The 6,926-nt window shown below is 39.3% G+C and overlaps 1 protein-coding gene across 1 annotated transcript in view; it reads right to left on the bottom strand.

Moving 5' to 3' along the window:
* LOC109377873 (interferon-induced very large GTPase 1-like) overlaps nucleotides 1-1,640 on the bottom strand; it is a 26,810-nt gene extending 25,170 nt beyond the window's left edge. The window contains exon 1 of the mRNA XM_019634353.1: nucleotides 1,502-1,640. The gene's annotated coding sequence lies outside the window, so the exon portion shown is untranslated. The remainder of the gene's footprint in view (nucleotides 1-1,501) is intronic.
* Nucleotides 1,641-6,926: the final 5,286 nt, after the last annotated feature.

Genomic DNA, 6,926 nt, shown 5'->3' with positions numbered 1-6,926 from the left:
CCATCTTTCCTCACCCTCACAGTTTTCTAAATCCTGTATATTGAGGGGGAACAGAATACCCAACCCCAATATGTGCCACTTTAGTACATGGACTGTTTTGAGCTGAAGGTAATTAAGACACAGCAGACTCAGGAAAAGCTTTTAATCTCTCCCTTGACTGCCTAAAAGTGTTTAGATGGGGGCCTGTACTAGGAAGAGAGCTATTACCAGAGATAACTTTTTGTATCAGAAATACTTTATTTGCATATGTGGCAAATATTTGTTTACCAAACCTTTACTCTTTTCATCTTCCTGTAAATAGTCTTCCTCCCCTTTGAAGCTCCAGGCCCCCACTGCCTTCTCCTTCGCTCAGGATGGCATGTAAGCCTCAATTTCCAGGCTGCCTTTGAGTCTTCATGTCTATGGGGCTCCCATATGTATGTAATTATACTTGGTTTTCTTCTGTTAATCTGTCTTATGTCAATTTAATTATTAGACTAGCCAACAAACTGAGAAGGGAAAAAAGAAAAGTATATTTCTTTTATATTATTATATTATTATATCGCATGAGTCCTCCATCTTCTTTGCCCAGGGCTTTATACTCTTGACCCAGGTCAAATGTCTCCTTATTTGTGAAGCCATCCATTTATCTTCCAGATTGAGTTAGTACCTCTCTTCTCTGTGCTTACAATAACACCTGTTACTTACATGAATCATAAGAACAATGTTAATCTTTTCCTGAGCCTTTTACTTCTGGAAAACAATTAAATAAATATATCTATTTTGCCTTCTGCAAAGAATTACCCTTCGCCATTGACTAGGATACATAAGACTCACCAATATCTCCTTTTTTCACTTATAATGAGGCCAGATATAGACCCTTCAACTTCCAAACTTTTTGCTTCAAAAAAGATGAGCTGAGCTGTTTGTCTCCACTGATGACATGAAATAAACACTTGTAACTAAAACATTAAGCATCTGTCCTCTCTCCAGGCACCTGAACTTTGACCCACATTTTTCTGACCCAGGAAACATCCCCTCCTTAAAGATCCTGCCTGAGAATCAGCAAGCCTTATGGAAAAACATCCCCATCACCCCACTCCCTCCATACCCTGTTCTTTCTAGTAATACCTTGTTGATCAATCCATATAAAAGAAAATTCCTTTCTGCCTGGCCTGTCAGTTGCTTGCAGCTCTACGGTTGGATTCTTTTCCCTATTGCTATAGTCATTTTCCCCTGATATCAATAATCCTTTCAAATAAAGTCTCTTTTTACCTGTCTAGATTTATTTGACAATACAAATTGCCAAGTTCTTAAATTGCCTGTTGAGATAATTACCTCCTTTTTGCCCACATTTGGAACTGTGTTTTGGAATAATGACAAGGCCAGATTCATGTTTGTGTTCTTATCATGTCTTAATCTGCCTGTTCCCTATGACTATTTCCATCAATTTCTGTTTCTACTTTAGCCTTTGAGTCTGACTTTGTATCTGTCTACCCCATTTCCCTCCTTCTTCACCTACCTGTGTCCTTGTGGCCAAGCTCCTGTCTTCAGGTGCTCCAGAGACCTGCTTGTAGAGTAAGTTCCTTCCCTGAGTCTGGTAGGTGCTGGCTCACACCTCCAGTCCAGGCTTTGGCTCCAGTGGTGACAGAGTGGCTTGATTTTATCCTCTAAGCAGGAAGGGAAAACTGGTTTCACTTTTGTTTTTGTTGGTTCTTTTTTTCTTTAAAAAATTCAGCTAATTAAAGTAAACCCTGTTTGTCTACTTATTTTTATTGCATTCTGTGGGTTTTAAATTACTGCAATTAGAAGACAAATGTTTGTGCAAGTACGTGTGTGTATGTGTGTGAGTGTGTGAGTGTGTGTGTATGTGTGTGTACCAATGGTGCAGGTGGGGTGAGCGTAAGATAATGAACATAGAAACAGGACAGGGAAAGAATTTGGGAGAAGAAACATGGGCACATTCTGTAGAGCAGTGTCTTCCTCAGGGAAAGTGCTTTGATGCCTTACTGTTCCAATTCTCCTCACCCAAGCACAAAGAGAGAAGCAAGCTCCCAGTGCTAATGAAACTTGTTAGTTTTTATTTCCTGTAAAAGACTTTCATATTAGAATTAGTTTAAAGTCTTGAAGCTCTGTTTCCCCAAAATGGTTACTGTGAAAATTAACAAATCTTCGAACATTTTATTACCAGAATTAGATGATTCAAATCCAAAGTTCTTAAAGGTGTTTTGTGAAAACAAAAATGTACAAAAGCACATTCTGTGTTTATTGTGAGAAAGAGAGAATTTTATTTTTCTTTATCTTTTAAATTAGAGCTTTCTAGTAATGCTATTTCTGACAGCTGTCCCTCAAACTTAAACACATGCAAAGCATTTTATTATCTGTCTCTGAATATAATTGATTATAATATTGCAGACCAGTGCCCCTGTCCTATTTTTCTCCTATTTCAAACATTTATAGTCTGATGCACATGTATTCTTCCAGGTGAACTTCATACTCATTTGTTTAATTCCTTCAAAAACTTACCCAAACCGTCCAGTTTCCTACTCTTTCCCTTAGATAGGAGCATTGGCATTTTCTAATAAGCAAGAGATTTAATATCCATCGAGACAGATTTGAGACCAGCATCCAACAGTGACTAGTTATATTTACTTAAATCTTTGGAATCCGGAGGAGGACCCAACTAATGAGAGCAGCTGAGTAGTCGTGCTATCTACCTCACATGATGTTAATGGGAATAAAATGTTTGGCTTGAAGTCGTTATTCATATTAAAATTTTCTCCTTGGCACATAATTAGTTTGAAGATCAAATCTATGAAGACAAGAGGCATCAAGGGGAATGTCTCCAGCTGCCATGTTCCAACAAATGTTTAATTTGAACTTCTGAGAATTTTTATATTCATGACATCATCTGACAGTTCTTGGGGGATTTCTTTTTTGCACTCATATACTGGGTCTTGTATTTGTGTCTATGTTCTGTCTATTGCTACACTATGAGTCTACACATGATAGAGTCTGTGTCTGATCCACCTCATATTTCTTCACATTTGAGGACACTTTCTGTATATGTTAAGTTCTCAGTAAATGTTGTATAAATTAATGAAGGGTGTAAGCAATCCCATGGCCTCAATTCAGATTCATGAATGAGTTCATTTCACACAATGACTTCCTGTTATTCAAAGTCCAATACAGAGAAAAGACTTTTGGTTTCATTTCTCACTCTCATCTCAATTCCCAGAAATGATTGTCTTTACAGGAATGTTTGTTAAGGGATTAATGAAAGTTCTTAGGAAGCTATCTCTAAGTTTTCCTGCTTCCCTGCCAGTTTTCTAAACCAAGTTCCATTTGAAAAATTCTAGCCTTATTCTAAATAAACTAAGGCAAAAGAAATACAATGAGACCTCCCCAGGGATACCAGGGAGAGCCAGTGGCTCAGGGGCCCACCCAGGACTGGGAGGCAGGTGATGCCAGAGAGGCACTTGGGGTACAGGAAACTTGAGAGTGAGGGAGTGCTTAAATTTTGCACTCCACAGGCCTCACCCCCCTCACCCTCTTTCCAGCCCTACTCCCAACTTTGGCTAAAAGTCCTGTGGAGTGAGGCAGCCCATGTCCAATCCATTCATAAGAGAGAGGGGGGCAGATGAGATCACCGAGACTCTCCTGCCTGGCATTTTCCCCGATACTTTCCTTCCAGCTGGCTCCTTTTTGGCCAGGAAAAAAATATCCTTCATGGGACACTCATAGCCTCTTCTGAAATCTGGTGGCAGATACTTGCCAGCCAAGACAGAGGTAGAAGAGGAAGAAAAATCAGATAACCCAGGTGTACTAGTAAAACCCAGTTTTCCTTTGTTTCAACACCAGATGTGTGGGTGTTTTCCCTTCACCAAGCAATTCTGTGACACTAACTGGGTGTCCTACAATTTACCTCATTCTGACACTTTCTCTCTGGAGATAGTGTCAGATCCCACAGGTTAAGGGCTCATTCCCATGAGACTGCCCCGCTCCCACCCCACTTAACATTCCAGACCCAAGTAGCTGGTCTCCAGGGTACCCACAACTTCTGTCTGACTTGGTTACAAATTGGAAGTTCCCACAAACCCCTTCTCAGGTTCTATTAGTTTTCAAGAGTGGCTCACAGAACTCAGGGAAACACTTAACTTTTGTTTACCATTTTATTAAAGGATATAATAAAGGATACATATGAAGAACCAGGTGAGGAGATACATAAGGCAGGGCCTGTGAGGATCCTGAGTGCAGGAGCTTCTGTGCCCGTGCAGTTGAGATTCTCACCTTCCTGTATAGGGTTGTAATCAAGAACCTGGAAGCTCTGCAAAACCCATGCCATTGGAGTTTTATGGAGGCTTTCTCCTATAGACACAACCTACCATGCCCTTCTCTACTCTCTGGAGATGGGGGTAGGGGTGGAACTGAAAATACCAAGCTTCTAATCATGGCCTTTTCTTTCTGGTGACCAGTCCCCAACCAGAAGCCACCAAGGAGCCATCCAGAGTCACCTCATTAATCAAAAGATACTCCTAGTGATCTTATAACTTAAGAAATTTTACAAGGGTTTGAAGAACTCTGTGTCAGGAACTGGAATGAAAACCAAATATATATTTGTTATTACATCGCAGTTTCACACCAGGGAAAGACACAGAGGCTTCAGATCCTGCCTTTGGTGGACTTCTCTTCCCACCTCTGAGGGCAGTGCCCAGCTGTAACCAGTACGGTGATGGTTGTCAGAGGAGGTAGAAAGGAAGATCATGCTCCTTTTCTCCTGTGAACCCTGAGTTTTTCCTGCTTCTGCTTTCTGACTATACCTTCATTCTACTCCCAAAAGCCATGGATTTCTGAGCAAATTCTCAGGTTGCATCATTCTTGCAGATGACAGTTATATGAGAATTTGAGCTGATTTGTTCTGTTAAGAGACATATTACATGGAAAGTGAACACAGAGTCCTTTCTCATTACTTTAACTGTGTGATTTGGGTCACTTATTTAATCTTTCAGTCTTTCATCTTACCATTTTTCATTGTATTGTTTAAATGAGATAATCTCAATGCCTAACCTAAAGTAGGGCTAAAATAATTAATTCTTTCCATCTCTTCTTCTCATTCAAGTCCTTCTTAAAGGACCCTCTAGTGTCAACTCTATCTCAGCCTTGTGTGGGGATGTAGAAACTAATTATGCAAAATAGAAGATGGCATTCAAGCAAGTTTGCACCACTAAGGCAAGGGGAAAACCTCCCGTATCGTTACAGATATTATGACATAGAAGTGATGATACTGAGCACTCTAAAATCCAGGATAAATAGACTCCAATGGAATCAGGAAGATTAGATGTAGAGAGTTTGTGGTAGATGTGGTTTGGGGTGGTCCCCATTGTGAAAAACCCTGAGGGATATTCAGTGTGGCCAGGTAGAGTGCAAAGAGAAATCAAGTTAGTAGCTTAACTCAGAAGTGTGGGCACCAAAGATGTGGAAAGGAATGGGTTTAGGGAAGAGTTACCCCAAATATGGCTGCAGTTGTGGACTTTCTGGGATCAGAAGGGGATTCAGCTGCATTCTGGTGCCACTGGTGAATACTGAGAGCATTAGAAAGATTACCAATCACTAAAAATACCCTTGGGTTTGGTGTCCTATTTGAAGAGGAACCTGAATCAGGATTTTTGTTAGTTTGGTCAAATAAGTCTTGGAGTTGATGTAATTTCGGATGCCATTTTAGTGAATATTTTTGAACCTGCAAACTGGTTAACCCAGTCATGCTGCTTACATATCCAGTTTAAGCAAATCCTGTTGGCTCTACCATGAAAATATATCCTGAATTAGGCCACTTTGATTATGTAGGGCACTAACCAACATCCTAATCCAAGCTACTATCATCTCTTTCTTGGATTGCTGCAATAGTCTTCTAACTTATTCCCCTGTATTGTCATTGTCATTGCACTCTACCCCAGTCCTCTCTCAGTCTGTTCTCCACACAGTATCAAGAAGGAGCTTTTAAAATTGAAAGTAAGGTGTCAGTTCTTGGCTAAGAAATCTCCAAGAGCTTCCCTACTCACTCTTAGCAAAACTAACAATCCTTACAATGTCCCACAAGGCCCTACATCAAGTTCATTTCTCACCAATCTCTCCCTTGCTTTTTGTGTTACAGCCATACTGGCTTCCTTGATGGTTCTGTCACTCCAGGCATACTCCCACCTTGGGGTCTTTGCTCTTGTTTCCTCTGTTCAAATAACAATTTTCCCAACCATACCCTCACTTTTTCCAGAATTCTGGTCATATTTCACTCTAGCTGGGAAACCTTCCCTGGCGACCCTATATTAAGTAGCAATTCTCTATGCCCAGCAGTTACTATCCTCTTTGCTCTCTGTTTTCTTTCTTCTCCTTGGTACTTACCACCATTTAACATAGATTTTATTCCCTATTTATTTATTGTCTCTTCCCATTAGAACGTGTTTTATGACAATAGAGACTTTATATATCTGTTTCTTTTTTCTTGAATTCCCAACTTTTAGAATAGTAGCCAGAACACAGTATGGGCTCAGTAAATATTTCTTGAACAATGAAATGAACATATGAAGTCGTAACAATTTCTTTGTTTTTTCAAAATTGGGTCATATTGTATATACCTGTTTGTAACTTACATTTTTACTCAATGTTTTCACATTTTTGTGTGTGGCTATACAAGGATTTGCCTCATTTTTCTTAATTTCTGTATTAAGTTCTACTGAAGAGATATACCACTTTTCTTAGCAACCCCAAAGTTAAGGACATTTAAATGGTTTCTAAATTTTCCTTTTATGTACAATTCTATGATAAATATCTTTCTGTAATTATCTTGTGTATATTTATACATTTACTTAGGATAATTTCTAGAAGTGGATTTATTAGGTCATGTTCTTTTTTTTTAATTAATTAATTTATTTTTTTTATTGTTAGTTTCAGGT

This window comes from Hipposideros armiger, unplaced genomic scaffold, assembly GCF_001890085.2.
Source record: "Hipposideros armiger isolate ML-2016 unplaced genomic scaffold, ASM189008v1 scaffold_1596, whole genome shotgun sequence".
Taxonomy (NCBI): domain Eukaryota; kingdom Metazoa; phylum Chordata; class Mammalia; order Chiroptera; family Hipposideridae; genus Hipposideros; species Hipposideros armiger.
The sequence above is the reverse complement of the archived record's forward strand: the minus strand, read 5'-3'. Positions and strand labels throughout refer to the sequence as shown.